Here is a 21,702-nt window from a genome sequence, read left to right on the forward strand (position 1 = left end):
CGGGGGACTCAGCAGATATCCCGATCTAGCATTGCTTCAAGACAACACACACACCCGTTCCTAACATGATTGAAGAAATTAAAGTCGCATTACAGCGACGATGATAATAAACTGAAAAAAATGTAAAATAATAACACATAAATGTCTGTGTGTCACGTGTGTCAAAGCAGCCCTGTGAAATAGTAGTTCAAGACCGCTTACGTGTCACAGCATCCCTGAAATACATTTGTCCAAGGCTGTCTGTGTGCCACGTTTTGTATCGCGGCCCTGTAAAATACTTGTTCAAGACTGTCTCTGTGTCACGTACTTTATAGCAACCCTGCAAGTACAATGTCAGAATATCATTCATTTATATTAAAATGCAAAATAATTTATTGTGGTTTAATTATTTATCAAAATGAATATAACATAACATAAACAAAACTAATATATTTATCCAACTACATCTAGATGAGATAGTAACAAGTAATTCCATTTTGTTAATTTGGAAATTGTTGTATACTTCAAAATATACATTCACCCTGCCATTTGCCCTGATTCAGATCTCATTAACCTCTGTAATATTTAAGGTGTATTAGATTTTGCCGATATAAATATACTTATGATGCCATTTCTTTATAGTACACTTTCAAACTTAACTGTTAAAGCCACGACGCTGCCTCGTTAGAGCGGAAACAGAAACACGTGTTTAGTCAAATTAATTAATATTAACAAAAGGAAAAAATTTCATTCAAACTACCACACTTTAACCAATAATATATTTCCATATCTTACGAAATTCTTCAAAAATCCCAATCACTGAATTTCAATAAAGAAACAGCGATAGAAAAAAAGAGTTGTGCAAAAAAAAAGTGATCGTTAAGGCTACAAAACGTCAAACTCTTCTTGCACTGTACATCGTAATATCATAAGACTCAGATATGTTCATTACGTATATTTTACGAATGAACTAAATCATTATTCGGTATTGTAAGTACGTCGCACAAAGTTAGGCGATTGTAAAAGGATCTCGAGAAGTAATTTCACGATTTTGTGTATGTATGTACTGTTGTAGGATTTATGAACATTTATTAATGCAATATAGTGTTTCTTTCCATTAATAGATCTTTAATTATATGTCTCTTAATTTTACCACTAACATGAAAATTCTTTATTTGTCAGTTGAAGAGTGTGTTTTTATTGTAGCAAAACCACATGGAGCCTTTTCCATCAAGGAGTATCAAACCCTGATTTTAGGGTTGTCATTCGGAAGCCTTACAGGTATCCCAGTTGAATGAAGTTGGGTCCATTAGCAATGTAAAAATAAATATTAAGAGTTAAAACTCCACTCATGATAACAATGACGAAAAAGGTGCATCAGGAATCATACGTAATTCGAAAGAGAAACTTATTCCTAAAAAACGAGCAGGTATGAAGATGACATTCGAAGAACTACTACTTTTATATGTTAGTGGCACTTTTACGTTCTTAAATATATGTCACGTGACAAAGAGAACATAACTCTAACTATTTATCGCCGTCTGTATCATAATACGAAGCAGTTTCTTCAAGCCTTATTTCCTTCTGTCCTACGTAAACAACCAACAGTTTCACGATTGATAAGTCTCGAGGAGAAAATTAATAAATTACGTATTATAGGGTCTCATTTCTTTATCAAAAACACCTTTAAAAGAAAGGCAAAATTCTGACGGAAGTCAAGGTAAAAGGTTCTGTTCTCAATATAGGCTTCGAATGTTAGCTGATGTTTTAGTGTTTTTGGTTTGGGACGTTCTGGAATCTTTCAATTTGAAACTAGAAAGCTTTATTGCAGTCTTTCATATCAGCATCTAAATGTCGAAACGATACATTCCACCTCAGTACGAAGCACTTTTTGAACGTTTCTAAAACTGCATGTCACATTCTAGGGATGTGATTTTCAGCCTGAGGTTTTATTCCTCTGATAATGTAAAATATGTGTAATTTCTAATATGCAAACCGTATTCTAAGACTGTTTCCTTCTTGCTGCAGTAATTGATTTCGTGGTGACGTCATTATCGTTCTCTTGATCTGTCACTCGAGAAATATCTTTATAATTTTAAAGTGTAAATGAATTTCGTGAGAATTTTGATAAGAGATGCCTCGGCATGGTCATTGGACTCTAAATCCGAATGTCGCAGGTTCGAACCTCGGTTGCACCAAACATGGTCGCCCTTTCAGCCATGGAGGCGTTATAATATGACTATCAAACCAACTATTCGTTGATAAGAGAATAGCCCAAGTGTAGGCTGTGGGTAATGATCCATTTTGTAATACTTTTAGAGTTTTTTAGGTGACAGCTTGTTAATACCCTTATAGAACAACTTTAATTTACTTAGACGAAATATATGTATTATCAAACTAAATAGATATTTTCATATACTTTACAAATGGATGTCGAAAATCGGCTCGTTGGTCTAGGGGTATGATTCTCGCTTTGGGTGCGAGAGGTCCCGGGTTCAAATCCCGGACGAGCCCTTTTCTTTCACTTTCAGTAATACTTCTGAGCGGTGAAAAAGGTGTGTTCTTCTTACACTATTTTATATCCATATACCAAGATTGGATGTGTTTGTCATGCATAAATTTATATATTTGCAGAAATGTAAAGTTTTCATTACACCGCGAGGGGAACCTGGGGATTTATTAAAACCTCCTTCACCTAAACTCCTGAGTTCACCAGCTTCAAAAATGGGCTCTTACGTAAATAAAAACTAAACGCTCTAAATATCTTTCGTAAGTTCAATACCTTTCGGGGACTCAGCAGATATCCCGATCTAGCATTGCTTCAAGACAACACACACACCCGTTCCTAACATGATTGAAGAAATTAAAGTCGCATTACAGCGACGATGATAATAAACTGAAAAAAAATGTAAAATAATAACACATAAATGTCTGTGTGTCACGTGTGTCAAAGCAGCCCTGTGAAATAGTAGTTCAAGACCGCTTACGTGTCACAGCATCCCTTAAATACATTTGTTCAAGGCTGTCTGTGTGCCACGTATGCTATCGCGGCCCTGTAAAATACTTGTTCAAGACTGTCTCTGTGTCACGTACTTTATAGCAACCCTGCAAGTACAATGTCAGAATATCATTCATTTATATTAAAATGCAAAATAATTTATTGTGGTTTAATTATTTATCAAAATGAATATAACATAACATAAACAAAAACTAATATATTTATCCAACTACATCTAGATGAGATAGTAACAAGTAATTCCATTTTGTTAATTTGGAAATTGTTGTATACTTCAAAATATACATTCACCCTGCCATTTGCCCTGATTCAGATCTCATTAACCTCTGTAATATTTAAGGTGTATTAGATTTTGCCGATATAAATATACTTATGATGCCATTTCTTTATAGTACACTTTCAAACTTAACTGTTAAAGCCACGACGCTGCCTCGTTAGAGCGGAAACAGAAACACGTGTTTAGTCAAATTAATTAATATTAACAAAAGGAAAAAATTTCATTCAAACTACCACACTTTAACCAATAATATATTTCCATATCTTACGAAATTCTTCAAAAATCCCAATCACTGAATTTCAATAAAGAAACAGCGATAGAAAAAAAAGAGTTGTGCAAAAAAAAGAGTGATCGTTAAGGCTACAAAACGTCAAACTCTTCTTGCACTGTACATCGTAATATCATAAGACTCAGATATGTTCATTACGTATATTTTACGAATGAACTAAATCATTATTCGGTATTGTAAGTACGTCGCACAAAGTTAGGCGTTTGTAAAAGGATCTCGAGAAGTAATTTCACGATTTTGTGTATGTATGTACTGTTGTAGGATTTATGAACATTTATTAATGCAATATAGTGTTTCTTTCCATTAATAGATCTTTAATTATATGTCTCTTAATTTTACCATTAACATGAAAATTCTTTATTTGTCAGTTGAAGAGTGTGTTTTTATTGTAGCAAAACCACATGGAGCCTTTTCCATCAAGGAGTATCAAACCCCTGATTTTAGGGTTGTCATTCCGAAGCCATACAGCTATCCCAGTTGAATGAAGTTGGGTCCATTAGTAATGTAAAAATAAATATTAAGAGTTAAAACTCCACTCATAATAACAATGACGAAAAAGGTGCATCAGGAATCATACGTAATTCGAAAGAGAAACTTATTCCTAAAAAACGAGCAGGTATGAAGATGACATTCGAAAAACTACTAATTTTATATGTTAGTGGCACTTTTACGTTCTTAAATATATGTCACGTGACAAAGAGAACATAACTCTAACTATTTATCGCCGTCTGTATCATAATACGAAGCAGTTTCTTCAAGCCTTATTTCCTTCTGTCCTACGTAAACAACCAACAGTTTCACGATTGATAAGTCTCGAGGAGAAAATTAATAAATTACGTATTATAGGGTCTCATTTCTTTATCAAAAACACCTTTAAAAGAAAGGCAAAATTCTGACGGAAGTCAAGGTAAAAGGTTCTGTTCTCAATATAGGCTTCGAATGTTAGCTGATCTTTTAATGTTTTTGGTTTGCGACGTTCTGGAATATTTCAATTTGAAATTAGAAAGCTTTATTGCAGTCTTTCATATCAGCATATAAATGTCGAAACGGTACATTCCACCTCAGTACGAAGCACTTTTTGAACGTTTCTAAAACTGCATGTCACATTCTAGGGATGTGATTTTCAGCCTGAGGTTTTATTCCTCTGATAATGTAAAATATGTGTAATTTCTAATATGCAAACCGTATTCTAAGACTGTTTCCTTCTTGCTGCAGTAATTGATTTCGTGGTGACGTCATTATCGTTCTCTTGATCTGTCACTCGAGAAATATCTTTATAATTTTAAAGTTTAAATGAATTTCGTGAGAATTTTGATAAGAGATGCTTCGGCATGGTCATTGGACTCTAAATCCGAATGTCGCAGGTTCGAACCTCGGTTGCACCAAACATGGTCGCCCTTTCAGCCATGGAGGCGTTATAATATGACTATCAAACCAACTATTCGTTGATAAGAGAATAGCCCAAGTGTAGGCTGTGGGTAATGATCCATTTTGTAATACTTTTAGAGTTTTTGAGGTGACAGCTTGTTAATACCCTTATAGAACAACTTTAATTTACTTAGACGAAATATATGTATTATCAAACTAAATAGATATTTTCATATACTTTACAAATGGATGTCGAAAATCGGCTCGTTGGTCTAGGGGTATGATTCTCGCTTTGGGTGCGAGAGGTCCCGGTTCAAATCCCGGACGAGCCCTTTTCTTTCACTTTCAGTAATACTTCTGAGCAGTGAAAAGGTGTATTCTTCTTACACTATTTTATATCCATATACCAAGATTGGATGTGTTTGTCATGCATAAATTTATATATTTGCAGAAATGTAAAGTTTTCATTACACCGCGAGGGGAACCTGGGGATTTATTAAAACCTCCTTCACCTAAACTCCTGAATTCACCAGCTTCAAAATGGGCTCTTACGTAAATAAAAACTAAACGCTCTAAATATCTTTCGTAAGTTCAATACCTCTCGGGGACTCAGCAGATATCCCGATCTAGCATTGCTTCAAGACAACACACACACCCGTTCCTAACATGATTGAAGAAATTAAAGTCGCATTACAGCGACGATGATAATAAACTGAAAAAAATGTAAAATAATAACACATAAATGTCTGTGTGTCACGTGTGTCAAAGCAGCCCTGTGAAATAGTAGTTCAAGACCGCTTACGTGTCACAGCATCCCTGAAATACATTTGTCCAAGGCTGTCTGTGTGCCACGTATAGTATCGCGGCCCTGTAAAATACTTGTTCAAGACTGTCTCTGTGTCACGTACTTTATAGCAACCCTGCAAGTACAATGTCAGAATATCATTCATTTATATTAAAATGCAAAATAATTTATTGTGGTTTAATTATTTATCAAAATGAATATAACATAACATAAACAAAAACTAATATATTTATCCAACTACATCTAGATGAGATAGTAACAAGTAATTCCATTTTGTTAATTTGGAAATTGTTGTATACTTCAAAATATACATTCACCCTGCCATTTGCCCTGATTCAGATCTCATTAACCTCTGTAATATTTAAGGTGTATTAGATTTTGCCGATATAAATATACTTATGATGCCATTTCTTTATAGTACACTTTCAAACTTAACTGTTAAAGCCACGACGCTGCCTCGTTAGAGCGGAAACAGAAACACGTGTTTAGTCAAATTAATTAATATTAACAAAAGGAAAAATTTCATTCAAACTACCACACTTTAACCAATAATATATTTCCATATCTTACGAAATTCTTCAAAATCCCAATCACTGAATTTCAATAAAGAAACAGCGATAGAAAAAAAGAGTTGTGCAAAAAAAAGAGCGATCGTTAAGGCTACAAAACGTCAAACTCTTCTTGCACTGTACATCGTAATATCATAAGACTCAGATATGTTCATTACGTATATTTTACGAATGAACTAAATCATTATTCGGTATTGTAAGTACGTCGCACAAAGTTAGGCGATTGTAAAAGGATCTCGAGAAGTAATTTCACGATTTTGTGTATGTATGTACTGTTGTAGGATTTATGAACATTTATTAATGCAATATAGTGTTTCTTTCCATTAATAGATCTTTAATTATATGTCTCTTAATTTTACCACTAACATGAAAATTCTTTATTTGTCAGTTGAAGAGTGTGTTTTATTGTAGCAAAACCACATGGAGCCTTTTCCATCAAGGAGTATCAAACCCTGATTTTAGGGTTGTCATTCGGAAGCCTTACAGCTATCCCAGTTGAATGAAGTTGGGTCCATTAGCAATGTAAAAATAAATATTAAGAGTTAAAACTCCACTCATGATAACAATGACGAAAAAGGTGCATCAGGAATCATACGTAATTCAAAAGAGAAACTTATTTCTAATAAACGAGCAGGTATGAAGATGACATTCGAAGAACTACTACTTTTATATGTTAGTGGCACTTTTACGTTCTTAAATATATGTCACGTGACAAAGAGAACATAACTCTAACTATTTATCGCCGTCTGTATCATAATACGAAGCAGTTTCTTCAAGCCTTATTTCCTTCTGTCCTACGTAAACAACCAACAGTTTCACGATTGATAAGTCTCGAGGAGAAAATTAATAAATTACGTATTATAGGGTCTCATTTCTTTATCAAAAACACCTTTAAAAGAAAGGCAAAATTCTGACGGAAGTCAAGGCAAAAGGTTCTGTTTTCAATATAGGCTTCGAATGTTAGCTGATGTTTTAGTGTTTTTGGTTTGGGACGTTCTGGAATCTTTCAATTTGAAACTAGAAAGCTTTATTGCAGTCTTTCATATCAGCATCTAAATGTCGAAACGATACATTCCACCTCAGTACGAAGCACTTTTTGAACGTTTCTAAAACTGCATGTCACATTCTAGGGATGTGATTTTCAGCCTGAGGTTTTATTCCTCTGATAATGTAAAATATGTGTAATTTCTAATATGCAAACCGTATTCTAAGACTGTTTCCTTCTTGCTGCAGTAATTGATTTCGTGGTGACGTCATAATCGTTCTCTTGATCTGTCACTCGAGAAATATCTTTATAATTTTAAAGTGTAAATGAATTTCGTGAGAATTTTGATAAGAGATGCCTCGGCATGGTCATTGGACTCTAAATCCGAATGTCGCAGGTTCGAACCTCGGTTGCACCAAACATGGTCGCCCTTTCAGCCATGGAGGCGTTATAATATGACTATCAAACCAACTATTCGTTGATAAGAGAATAGCCCAAGTGTAGGCTGTGGGTAATGATCCATTTTGTAGTACTTTTAGAGTTTTTGAGGTGACAGCTTGTTAATACCCTTATAGAACAACTTTAATTTACTTAGACGAAATATATGTATTATCAAACTAAATAGATATTTTCATATACTTTACAAATGGATGTCGAAAATCGGCTCGTTGGTCTAGGGGTATGATTCTCGCTTTGGGTGCGAGAGGTCCCGGTTCAAATCCCGGACGAGCCCTTTTCTTTCACTTTCAGTAATACTTCTGAGCAGTGAAAAAGGTGTATTCTTCTTACACTATTTTATATCCATATACCAAGATTGGATGTGTTTGTCATGCATAAATTTATATATTTGCAGAAATGTAAAGTTTTCATTACACCGCGAGGGGAACCTGGGATTTATTAAAACCTCCTTCCCCTAAACTCCTGAGTTCACCAGCTTCAAAATGGGCTCTTACGTAAATAAAAACTAAACGCTCTAAATATCTTTCGTAAGTTCAATACCTCTCGGTGGACTCAGCAGATATCCCGATCTAGCATTGCTTCAAGACAACACACACACCCGTTCCTAACATGATTGAAGAAATTAAAGTCGCATTACAGCGACGATGATAATAAACTGAAAAAAATGTAAAATAATAACACATAAATGTCTGTGTGTCACGTGTGTCAAAGCAGCCCTGTGAAATAGTATTTCAAAACCGCTTACGTGTCACAGCATCCCTGAAATACATTTGTTCAAGGCTGTCTGTGTGCCACGTATGCTATAGCGGCCCTGTAAAATACTAGTTCAAGACTTTCTCTGTGTCACGTACTTTATAGCAACCCTGCAAGTACAATGTCAGAATATCATTCATTTATATTAAAATGCAAAATAATTTATTGTGGTTTAATTATTTATCAAAATGAATATAACATAACATAAACAAAAACTAATATATTTATCCAACTACATCTAGATGAGATAGTAACAAGTAATTCCATTTTGTTAATTTGGAAATTGTTGTATACTTCAAAATATACATTCACCCTGCCATTTGCCCTGATTCAGATCTCATTAACCTCTGTAATATTTAAGGTGTATAAGATTTTGCCGATATAAATATACTTATGATGCCATTTCTTTATAGTACACTTTCAAACTTAACTGTTAAAGCCACGACGCTGCCTCGTTAGAGCGGAAACAGAAACACGTGTTTAGTCAAATTAATTAATATTAACAAAAGGAAAAATTTCATTCAAACTACCACACTTTAACCAATAATATATTTCCATATCTTACGAAATTCTTCAAAAATCCCAATCACTGAATTTCAATAAAGAAACAGCGATAGAAAAAAAAGAGTTGTGCAAAAAAAAAGCGATCGTTACGGCTACAAAACGTCAAACTCTTCTTGCACTGTACATCGTAATATCATAAGACTCAGATATGTTCATTACGTATATTTGACGAATGAACTAAATCATTATTCGGTATTGTAAGTACGTCGCACAAAGTTAGGCGTTTGTAAAAGGATCTCGAGAAGTAATTTCACGATTTTGTGTATGTATGTACTGTTGTAGGATTTATGAACATTTATTAATGCAATATAGTGTTTCTTTCCATTAATAGATCTTTAATTATATGTCTCTTATTTTTACCATTAACATGAAAATTCTTTATTTGTCAGTTGAAGAGTGTGTTTTTATTGTAGCAAAACCACATGGAGCCTTTTCCATCAAGGAGTATCAAACCCCTGATTTTAGGGTTGTCATTCCGAAGCCATACAGCTATCCCAGTTGAATGAAGTTGGGTCCATTAGCAATGTAAAAATAAATATTAAGAGTTAAAACTCCACTCATGATAACAATGACGAAAAAGGTGCATCAGGAATCATACGTAATTCAAAAGAGAAACTTATTTCTAATAAACGAGCAGGTATGAAGATGACATTCGAAGAACTACTACTTTTATATGTTAGTGGCACTTTTACGTTCTTAAATATATGTCACGTGACAAAGAGAACATAACTCTAACTATTTATCGCCGTCTGTATCATAATACGAAGCAGTTTCTTCAAGCCTTATTTCCTTCTGTCCTACGTAAACAACCAACAGTTTCACGATTGATAAGTCTCGAGGAGAAAATTAATAAATTACGTATTATAGGGTCTCATTTCTTTATCAAAAACACCTTTAAAAGAAAGGCAAAATTCTGACGGAAGTCAAGGCAAAAGGTTCTGTTCTCAATATTGGCTTCGAATGTTAGCTGATTTTTAGCGTTTTTGGTTTGGGACGTTCTGAAATCTTTCAATTTGAAACTAGAAAGCTTTATTGCAGTCTTTCATATCAGCATCTAAATGTCGAAACGATACATTCCACCTCAGTACGAAGCACTTTTTTGAACGTTTCTAAAACTGCATGTCACATTCTAGGGATGTGATTTTCAGCCTGAGGTTTTATTCCTCTGATAATGTAAAATATGTGTAATTTCTAATATGCAAACCGTATTCTAAGACTGTTTCCTTCTTGCTGCAGTAATTGATTTCGTGGTGACGTCATTATCGTTCTCTTGATCTGTCATTCGAGAAATATCTTTATAATTTTAAAGTGTAAATGAATTTCGTGAGAATTTTGATAAGAGATGCCTCGGCAAGGTCATTGGACTCTAAATCCGAATGTCGCAGGTTCGAACCTCGGTTGCACCCAACATGGTCGCCCTTCCAACCATGAAGGCGTTATAATATGACTATCAAACCAACTATTCGTTCATAAGAGAATAGCCGAAGTATAGGCTGTGGGTAATGATTTATTTTGTAGTACCTTTAGAGATTTTGAGGTGACAACTTGTTAATACCCTTATAGAACAACTTTAATTTACTTAGACGAAATATATGTATTATTAAACTAAATAGATGTTTTCACATACTTTACAAAGGGATGTCGAAAATCGGCTCGTTGGTCTAGGGGTATGATTCTCGCTTTGGGTGCGAGAGGTCCCGGGTTCAAATCCCGGACGAGCCCTTTACTTTCACTTTCATTAATACTTCTGAGAAGTGAAAAAAGATGTATTCTTCTTACACTATTTTATATCCATATACCAAGATTGGATGTGTTTGTCATGCATAAATTTATATATTTGCAGAAATGTAAAGTTTTCATTACACCGCGAGGGGAACCTGAAGATTTACTAAAACCTCCTTCCCCTAAACTCCTGGATTCACCAGCTTCAAAAATGGGCTCTTACGTAAATAAAAACTAAACGCTCTAAATATCTTTCGTAACTTCAATACCTCTCGGTGGACTCAGCAGATATCCCGATCTAGCATTGCTTCAAGACAACACACACACCCGTTCCTAACATGATTGAAGAAATTAAAGTCGCATTACAGCGACGATGATAATAAACTGAAAAAAAAAGTAAAATAATAACACATAAATGTCTGTGTGTCACGTGTGTCAAAGCAGCCCTGTGAAATAGTAGTTCAAGACCGCTTACGTGTCACAGCATCCCTGAAATACATTTGTTCAAGGCTGTCTGTGTGCCACGTATGCTATCGCGGCCCTGTAAAATACTTGTTCAAGACTGTCTCTGTGTCACGTACTTTATAGCAACCCTGCAAGTACAATGTCAGAATATCATTCATTTATATTAAAATGCAAAATAATTTATTGTGGTTTAATTATTTATCAAAATGAATATAACATAACATAAACAAAAACTAATATATTTATCCAACTACATCTAGATGAGATAGTAACAAGTAATTCCATTTTGTTAATTTGGAAATTGTTGTATACTTCAAAATATACATTCACCCTGCCATTTGCCCTGATTCAGATCTCATTAACCTCTGTAATATTTAAGGTGTATTAGATTTTGCCGATATAAATATACTTATGATGCCATTTCTTTATAGTACACTTTCAAACTTAACTGTTAAAGCCACGACGCTGCCTCGTTAGAGCGGAAACAGAAACACGTGTTTAGTCAAATTAATTAATATTAACAAAAGGAAAAAATTTCATTCAAACTACCACACTTTAACCAATAATATATTTCCATATCTTACGAAATTCTTCAAAAATCCCAATCACTGAATTTCAATAAAGAAACAGCGATAGAAAAAAAAGAGTTGTGCAAAAAAAAGTGATCGCTACGACTACAAAACGTCAAACTCTTCTTGCACTGTAGATCGTAATATCATAAGACTCAGATATGTTCATTACCTATATTTGACGAATGAACTAAATCATTATTCGGTATTGTAAGTACGTCGCACAAAGTTAGGCGTTTGTAAAAGGATCTCGAGAAGTAATTTCACGATTTTGTGTATGTATGTACTGTTGTAGGATTTATGAACATTTATTAATGCAATATAGTGTTTCTTTCCATTAATAGATCTTTAATTATATGTCTCTTAATTTTACCATTAACATGAAAATTCTTTATTTGTCAGTTGAAGAGTGTGTTTTTATTGTAGCAAAACCACATGGAGCCTTTTCCATCAAGGAGTATCAAACCCCTGATTTTAGGGTTGTCATTCCGAAGCCATACAGCTATCCCAGTTGAATGAAGTTGGGTCCATTAGCAATGTAAAAATAAATATTAAGAGTTAAAACTCCACTCATGATAACAATGACGAAAAAGGTGCATCAGGAATCATACGTAATTCAAAAGAGAAACTTATTTCTAATAAACGAGCAGGTATGAAGATGACATTCGAAGAACTACTACTTTTATATGTTAGTGGCACTTTTACGTTCTTAAATATATGTCACGTGACAAAGAGAACATAACTCTAACTATTTATCGCCGTCTGTATCATAATACGAAGCAGTTTCTTCAAGCCTTATTTCCTTCTGTCCTACGTAAACAACCAACAGTTTCACGATTGATAAGTCTCGAGGAGAAAATTAATAAATTACGTATTATAGGGTCTCATTTCTTTATCAAAAACACCTTTAAAAGAAAGGCAAAATTCTGACGGAAGTCAAGGCAAAAGGTTCTGTTCTCAATATTGGCTTCGAATGTTAGCTGATTTTTAGCGTTTTTGGTTTGGGACGTTCTGAAATCTTTCAATTTGAAACTAGAAAGCTTTATTGCAGTCTTTCATATCAGCATCTAAATGTCGAAACGATACATTCCACCTCAGTACGAAGCACTTTTTGAACGTTTCTAAAACTGCATGTCACATTCTAGGGATGTGATTTTCAGCCTGAGGTTTTATTCCTCTGATAATGTAAAATATGTGTAATTTCTAATATGCAAACCGTATTCTAAGACTGTTTCCTTCTTGCTGCAGTAATTGATTTCGTGGTGACGTCATTATCGTTCTCTTGATCTGTCACTCGAGAAATATCTTTATAATTTTAAAGTGTAAATGAATTTCGTGAGAATTTTGATAAGAGATGCCTCGGCATGGTCATTGGACTCTAAATCCGAATGTCGCAGGTTCGAACCTCGGTTGCACCAAACATGGTCGCCCTTTCAGCCATGGAGGCGTTATAATATGACTATCAAACCAACTATTCGTTGATAAGAGAATAGCCCAAGTGTAGGCTGTGGGTAATGATCCATTTTGTAGTACTTTTAGAGTTTTTGAGGTGACAACTTGTTAATACCCTTATAGAACAACTTTAATTTACTTAGACGAAATATATGTATTATCAAACTAAATAGATATTTTCATATACTTTACAAAGGGATGTCGAAAATCGGCTCGTTGGTCTAGGGGTATGATTCTCGCTTTGGGTGCGAGAGGTCCCGGGTTCAAATCCCGGACGAGCCCTTTTCTTTCACTTTCAGTAATACTTCTGAGCAGTGAAAAAGATGTATTCTTCTTACACTATTTTATATCCATATACCAAGATTGGATGTGTTTGTCATGCATAAATTTATATATTTGCAGAAATGTAAAGTTTTCATTACACCGCGAGGGGAACCTGAAGATTTACTAAAACCTCCTTCCCTAAACTCCTGAGTTCACCAGCTTCAAAAATGGGCTCTTACGTAAATAAAAACTAAACGCTCTAAATATCTTTCGTAAGTTCAATACCTCTCGGTGGACTCAGCAGATATCCCGATCTAGCATTGCTTCAAGACAACACACACACCCGTTCCTAACATGATTGAAGAAATTAAAGTCGCATTACAGCGACGATGATAATAAACTGAAAAAAATGTAAAATAATAACACATAAATGTCTGTGTGTCACGTGTGTCAAAGCAGCCCTGTGAAATAGTAGTTCAAGACCGCTTACGTGTCACAGCATCCCTGAAATACATTTGTTCAAGGCTGTCTGTGTGCCACGTATGCTATAGCGGCCCTGTAAAATACTTGTTCAAGACTGTCTCTGTGTCACGTACTTTATAGCAACCCTGCAAGTACAATGTCAGAATATCATTCATTTATATTAAAATGCAAAATAATTTATTGTGGTTTAATTATTTATCAAAATGAATATAACATAACATAAACAAAAACTAATATATTTATCCAACTACATCTAGATGAGATAGTAACAAGTAATTCCATTTTGTTAATTTGGAAATTGTTGTATACTTCAAAATATACATTCACCCTGCCATTTGCTTTGATTCAGATCTCATTAACCTTTGTAATATTTAAGGTGTATTAGATTTTGCCGATATAAATATACTTATGATGCCATTTCTTTATAGTACACTTTCAAACTTAACTGTTAAAGCCACGACGCTGCCTCGTTAGAGCGGAAACAGAAACACGTGTTTAGTCAAATTAATTAATATTAACAAAAGGAAAAATTTCATTCAAACTACCACACTTTAACCAATAATATATTTCCATATCTTACGAAATTCTTCAAAAATCCCAATCACTGAATTTCAATAAAGAAACAGCGATAGAAAAAAAAGAGTTGTGCAAAAAAAAGAGTGATCGTTAAGACTACAAAACTCTTCTTGCACTGTTCGTCGTAATATCATAAGACTCAGACATGTTCATTACGTATATTTTACGAATGAACTAAATCATTATTCGGTATTGTAAGTACGTCGCACAAAGTTAGGCGATTGTAAAAGGATCTCGAGAAGTAATTTCACGATTTTGTGTATGTATGTACTGTTGTAGGATTTATGAACATTTATTAATGCAATATAGTGTTTCTTTCCATTAATAGATCTTTAATTATATGTCTCTTAATTTTACCATTAACATGAAAATTCTTTATTTGTCAGTTGAAGAGTGTGTTTTTATTGTAGCAAAACCACATGGAGCCTTTTCCATCAAGGAGTATCAAACCCCTGATTTTAGGGTTGTCATTCCGAAGCCTTACAGGTATCCCAGTTGAATGAAGTTGGGTCCATTAGCAATGTAAAAATAAATATTAAGAGTTAAAACTCCACTCATGATAACAATGACGAAAAAGGTGCATCAGGAATCATACGTAATTCAAAAGAGAAACTTATTTCTAATAAACGAGCAGGTATGAAGATGACATTCGAAGAACTACTACTTTTATATGTTAGTGGCACTTTTACGTTCTTAAATATATGTCACGTGACAAAGAGAACATAACTCTAACTATTTATCGCCGTCTGTATCATAATACGAAGCAGTTTCTTCAAGCCTTATTTCCTTCTGTCCTACGTAAACAACCAACAGTTTCACGATTGATAAGTCTCGAGGAGAAAATTAATAAATTACGTATTATAGGGTCTCATTTCTTTATCAAAAACACCTTTAAAAGAAAGGCAAAATTCTGACGGAAGTCAAGGCAAAAGGTTCTTTTCTCAATATAGGCTTCGAATGTTAGCTGATGTTTTAGTGTTTTTGGTTTGGGACGTTCTGGAATATTTCAATTTGAAACTAGAAAGCTTTATTGCAGTCTTTCATATCAGCATCTAAATGTCGAAACGATACATTCCACCTCAGTACGAAGCACTTTTTGAACGTTTCTAAAACTGCATGTCACATTCTAGGGATGTGATTTTCAGCCTGAGGTTTTATTCCTCTGATAATGTAAAATATGTGTAATTTCTAATATGCAAACCGTATTCTAAGACTGTTTCCTTCTTGCTGCAGTAATTGATTTCGTGGTGACGTCATTATCGTTCTCTTGATCTGTCACTCGAGAAATATCTTTATAATTTTAAAGTGTAAATGAATTTCGTGAGAATTTTGATAAGAGATGCCTCGGCATGGTCATTGGACTCTAAATCCGAATGTCGCAGGTTCGAACCTCGGTTGCACCAAACATGGTCGCCCTTTCAGCCATGGAGGCGTTATAATATGACTATCAAACCAACTATTCGTTGATAAGAGAATAGCCCAAGTGTAGGCTGTGGTTAATGATCCATTTTGTAGTACTTTTAGAGTTTTTGAGGTGACAGCTTGTTAATACCCTTATAGAACAACTTTAATTTACTCAGACGAAATATATGTATTATCAAAGTAAATATATATTTTCATATACTTTACAAAGGGATGCCGAAAATCGGCTCGTTGGTCTAGGGGTATTATTCTCGCTTTGGGTGCGAGAGGTCCCGGGTTCAAATCCCGGACGATCCCTTTTCTTTCACTTTCAGTAATACTTCTGGGCAGTGAAAAAGGTGTGTTCTTCTTACACTATTTTATATCCATATACCAAGATTGGATGTGTTTGTCATGCATAAATTTATATATTTGCAGAAATGTAAAGTTTTCATTACACCGCGAGGGGAACCTGGGGATTTATTAAAACCTCCTTCACCTAAACTCCTGAGTTCACCAGCTTCAAAAATGGGCTCTTACGTAAATAAAAACTAAACGCTCTAAATATCTTTCGTAAGTTCAATACCTCTCGGTGGACTCATCAGATATCCCGATCTAGCATTGCTTCAAGACAACACACACACCCGTTACTAACATGATTGAAGAAATTAAAATCGCATTACAGCGACGATGATAATAAACTGAAAAAAATGTAAAATAATAACACATAAATGTCTGTGTGTCACGTGTGTCAAAGCAGCCCTGTGAAATAGTATTTCAAAACCGCTTACGTGTCACAGCATCCCTGAAATACATTTGTTCAAGGCTGTCTGTGTGCCACGTATGCTATCGCGGCCCTGTAAAATACTTGTTCAAGACTGTCTCTGTGTCACGTACTTTATAGCAACCCTGCAAGTACAATGTCAGAATATCATTCATTTATATTAAAATGCAAAATAATTTATTGTGGTTTAATTATTTATCAAAATGAATATAACATAACATAAACAAAACTAATATATTTATCCAACTATATCTAGATGAGATAGTAACAAGTAATTCCATTTTGTTAATTTGGAAATTGTTGTATACTTCAAAATATACATTCACCCTGCCATTTGCCCTGATTCAGATCTCATTAACCTCTGTAATATTTAAGGTGTATTAGATTTTGCCGATATAAATATACTTATGATGCCATTTCTTTATAGTACACTTTCAAACTTAACTGTTAAAGCCACGACGCTGCCTCGTTAGAGCGGAAACACAAACACGTGTTTAGTCAAATTAATTAATATTAACAAAAGGAAAAATTTCATTCAAACTACCACACTTTAACCAATAATATATTTCCATATCTTACGAAATTCTTCAAAAATCCCAATCACTGAATTTCAATAAAGAAACAGCGATAGAAAAAAAAGAGTTGTGCAAAAAAAGAGCGATCGTTAAAGCTACAAAACGTCAAACTCTTCTTGCACTGTACATCGTAATATCATTAGACTCAGATATGTTCATTACGTATATTTTACGAATGAACTAAATCATTATTCGGTATTGTAAGTACGTCGCACAAAGTTAGGCGTTTGTAAAAGGATCTCGAGAAGTATTTTCACGATTTTGTGTATGTATGTACTGTTGTAGGATTTATGAACATTTATTAATGCAATATAGTGTTTCTTTCCATTAATAGATCTTTAATTATATGTCTCTTAATTTTACCATTAACATGAAAATTCTTTATTTGTCAGTTGAAGAGTGTGTTTTTATTGTAGCAAAACCACATGGAGCCTTTTCCATCAAGGAGTATCAAACCCCTGATTTTAGGGTTGTCATTCGGAAGCCTTACAGGTATCCCAGTTGAATGAAGTTGGGTCCATTAGCAATGTAAAAATAAATATTAAGAGTTAAAACTCCACTCATGATAACAATGACGAAAAAGGTGCATCAGGAATCATACGTAATTCAAAAGAGAAACTTATTTCTAATAAACGAGCAGGTATGAAGATGACATTCGAAGAACTACTACTTTTATATGTTAGTGGCACTTTTACGTTCTTAAATATATGTCACGTGACAAAGAGAACATAACTCTAACTATTTATCGCCGTCTGTATCATAATACGAAGCAGTTTCTTCAAGCCTTATTTCCTTCTGTCCTACGTAAACAACCAACAGTTTCACGATTGATAAGTCTCGAGGAGAAAATTAATAAATTACGTATTATAGGGTCTCATTTCTTTATCAAAAACACCTTTAAAAGAAAGGCAAAATTCTGACGGAAGTCAAGGCAAAAGGTTCTGTTTTCAATATAGGCTTCGAATGTTAGCTGATGTTTTAGTGTTTTTGGTTTGGGACGTTCTGGAATCTTTCAATTTGAAACTAGAAAGCTTTATTGCAGTCTTTCATATCAGCATCTAAATGTCGAAACGATACATTCCACCTCAGTACGAAGCACTTTTTGAACGTTTCTAAAACTGCATGTCACATTCTAGGGATGTGATTTTCAGCCTGAGGTTTTATTCCTCTGATAATGTAAAATATGTGTAATTTCTAATATGCAAACCGTATTCTAAGACTGTTTCCTTCTTGCTGCAGTAATTGATTTCGTGGTGACGTCATTATCGTTCTCTTGATCTGTCACTCGAGAAATATCTTTATAATTTTAAAGTGTAAATGAATTTCGTGAGAATTTTGATAAGAGATGCCTCGGCATGGTCATTGGACTCTAAATCCGAATGTCGCAGGTTCGAACCTCGGTTGCAGCAAACATGGTCGCCCTTTCAGCCATGGAGGCGTTATAATATGACTATCAAACCAACTATTCGTTGATAAGAGAATAGCCCAAGTGTAGGCTGTGGGTAATGATCCATTTTGTAGTACTTTTAGAGTTTTTGAGGTGACAGCTTGTTAATACCCTTATAGAACAACTTTAATTTACTTAGACGAAATATATGCATTATCAAACTAAATAGATATTTTCATATACTTTACAAATGGATGTCGAAAATCGGCTCGTTGGTCTAGGGGTATGATTCTCGCTTTGGGTGCGAGAGGTCCCGGGTTCAAATCCCGGACGAGCCCTTTTCTTTCACTTTCAGTAATACTTCTGAGCGGTGAAAAGATGTGTTCTTCTTACACTATTTTATATCCATATACCAAGATTGGATGTGTTTGTCATGCATAAATTTATATATTTGCAGAAATGTAAAGTTTTCATTACACCGCGAGGGGAACCTGGGGATTTATTAAAACCTCCTTCACCTAAACTCCTGAGTTCACCAGCTTCAAAAATGGGCTCTTACGTAAATAAAAACTAAACGCTCTAAATATCTTTCGTAAGTTCAATACCTTTCGGGGACTCAGCAGATATCCCGATCTAGCATTGCTTCAAGACAACACACACACCCGTTCCTAACATGATTGAAGAAATTAAAGTCGCATTACAGCGACGATGATAATAAACTGAAAAAAATGTAAAATAATAACACATAAATGTCTGTGTGTCACGTGTGTCAAAGCAGCCCTGTGAAATAGTAGTTCAAGACCGCTTACGTGTCACAGCATCCCTTAAATACATTTGTTCAAGGCTGTCTGTGTGCCACGTATGCTATCGCGGCCCTGTAAAATACTTGTTCAAGACTGTCTCTGTGTCACGTACTTTATAGCAACCCTGCAAGTACAATGTCAGAATATCATTCATTTATATTAAAATGCAAAATAATTTATTGTGGTTTAATTATTTATCAAAATGAATATAACATAACATAAACAAAACTAATATATTTATCCAACTACATCTAGATGAGATAGTAACAAGTAATTCCATTTTGTTAATTTGGAAATTGTTGTATACTTCAAAATATACATTCACCCTGCCATTTGCCCTGATTCAGATCTCATTAACCTCTGTAATATTTAAGGTGTATTAGATTTTGCCGATATAAATATACTTATGATGCCATTTCTTTATAGTACACTTTCAAACTTAACTGTTAAAGCCACGACGCTGCCTCGTTAGAGCGGAAACAGAAACACGTGTTTAGTCAAATTAATTAATATTAACAAAAGGAAAAAATTTCATTCAAACTACCACACTTTAACCAATAATATATTTCCATATCTTACGAAATTCTTCAAAAATCCCAATCACTGAATTTCAATAAAGAAACAGCGATAGAAAAAAAAGAGTTGTGCAAAAAAGAAAGTGATCGCTACGACTACAAAACGTCAAACTCTTCTTGCACTGTAGATCGTAATATCATAAGACTCAGATATGTTCATTACCTATATTTGACGAATGAACTAAATCATTATTCGGTATTGTAAGTACGTCGCACAAAGTTAGGCGTTTGTAAAAGGATCTCTAGAAGTATTTTCACGATTTTGTGTATGTATGTACTGTTGTAGGATTTATGAACATTTATTAATGCAATATAGTGTTTCTTTCCATTAATAGATCTTTAATTATATGTCTCTTAATTTTACCATTAACATGAAAATTCTTTATTTGTCAGTTGAAGAGTGTGTTTTTCTTGTAGCAAAACCACATGGAGCCTTTTCCATCAAGGAGTATCAAACCCCTGATTTTAGGGTTGTCATTCCGAAGCCATACAGCTATCCCAGTTGAATGAAGTTGGGTCCATTAGCAATGTAAAAATAAATATTAAGAGTTAAAACTCCACTCATGATAACAATGACGAAAAAGGTGCATCAGGAATCATACGTAATTCAAAAGAGAAACTTATTTCTAATAAACGAGCAGGTATGAAGATAACATTCGAAGAACTACTACTTTTATATGTTGGTGGCACTTTTACGTTTTTAAATATATGTCACGTGACAAAGAGAACATAACTCTAACTATTTATCGCCGTCTGTATCATAATACGAAGCAGTTTCTTCAAGCCTTATTTCCTTCTGTCCTACGTAAACAACCAACAGTTTCACGATTGATAAGTCTCGAGGAGAAAATTAATAAATTACGTATTATAGGGTCTCATTTCTTTATCAAAAACACCTTTAAAAGAAAGGCAAAATTCTGACGGAAGTCAAGGCAAAAGGTTCTGTTCTCAATATAGGCTTCGAATGTTAGCTGATTTTTTAGTGTTTTTGGTTTGGGACGTTCTGGAATCTTTCAATTTGAAACTAGAAAGCTTTATTGCAGTCTTTCATATCAGCATCTAAATGTCGAAACGATACATTCCACCTCAGTACGAAGCACTTTTTGAACGTTTCTAAAACTGCATGTCACATTCTAGGGATGTGATTTTCAGCCTGAGGTTTTATTCCTCTGATAATGTAAAATATGTGTAATTTCTAATATGCAAACCGTATTCTAAGACTGTTTCCTTCTTGCTGCAGTAATTGATTTCGTGGTGACGTCATTATCGTTCTCTTGATCTGTCACTCGAGAAATATCTTTATAATTTTAAAGTGTAAATGAATTTCGTGAGAATTTTGATAAGAGATGCCTCGGCATGGTCATTGGACTCTAAATCCGAATGTCGCAGGTTCGAACCTCGGTTGCACCAAACATGGTCGCCCTTTCAGCCATGGAGGCGTTATAATATGACTATCAAACCAACTATTCGTTGATAAGAGAATAGCCCAAGTGTAGGCTGTGGGTAATGATCCATTTTGTAGTACTTTTAGAGTTTTTGAGGTGACAGCTTGTTAATACCCTTATAGAACAACTTTAATTTA

General features: G+C 34.3%; 6 non-coding genes across 6 annotated transcripts; all 6 read left to right on the forward strand.

The window, feature by feature from the left end:
• Window positions 1-2,421: 2,421 nt before the first annotated feature.
• TRNAP-UGG (transfer RNA proline (anticodon UGG)) lies at window positions 2,422-2,493 on the forward strand. Its single transcript has one exon. It is a non-coding gene; the product is annotated as a tRNA-Pro (tRNA).
• A 2,697-nt stretch (window positions 2,494-5,190) lies between these two features.
• On the forward strand, window positions 5,191-5,261 carry TRNAP-UGG (transfer RNA proline (anticodon UGG)). Its single transcript has one exon. It is a non-coding gene; the product is annotated as a tRNA-Pro (tRNA).
• Window positions 5,262-7,950: 2,689 nt separating this feature from the next.
• Window positions 7,951-8,021, forward strand: TRNAP-UGG (transfer RNA proline (anticodon UGG)). Its single transcript has one exon. It is a non-coding gene; the product is annotated as a tRNA-Pro (tRNA).
• Window positions 8,022-10,714: 2,693 nt separating this feature from the next.
• TRNAP-UGG (transfer RNA proline (anticodon UGG)) lies at window positions 10,715-10,786 on the forward strand. The gene has a single exon. It is a non-coding gene; the product is annotated as a tRNA-Pro (tRNA).
• A 2,696-nt stretch (window positions 10,787-13,482) lies between these two features.
• On the forward strand, window positions 13,483-13,554 carry TRNAP-UGG (transfer RNA proline (anticodon UGG)). The gene has a single exon. It is a non-coding gene; the product is annotated as a tRNA-Pro (tRNA).
• Window positions 13,555-19,008: 5,454 nt separating this feature from the next.
• TRNAP-UGG (transfer RNA proline (anticodon UGG)) lies at window positions 19,009-19,080 on the forward strand. The gene has a single exon. It is a non-coding gene; the product is annotated as a tRNA-Pro (tRNA).
• Window positions 19,081-21,702: the final 2,622 nt, after the last annotated feature.

Source organism: Tachypleus tridentatus, chromosome 1 (genome assembly GCF_004210375.1).
Source record: "Tachypleus tridentatus isolate NWPU-2018 chromosome 1, ASM421037v1, whole genome shotgun sequence".
Taxonomy (NCBI): domain Eukaryota; kingdom Metazoa; phylum Arthropoda; class Merostomata; order Xiphosura; family Limulidae; genus Tachypleus; species Tachypleus tridentatus.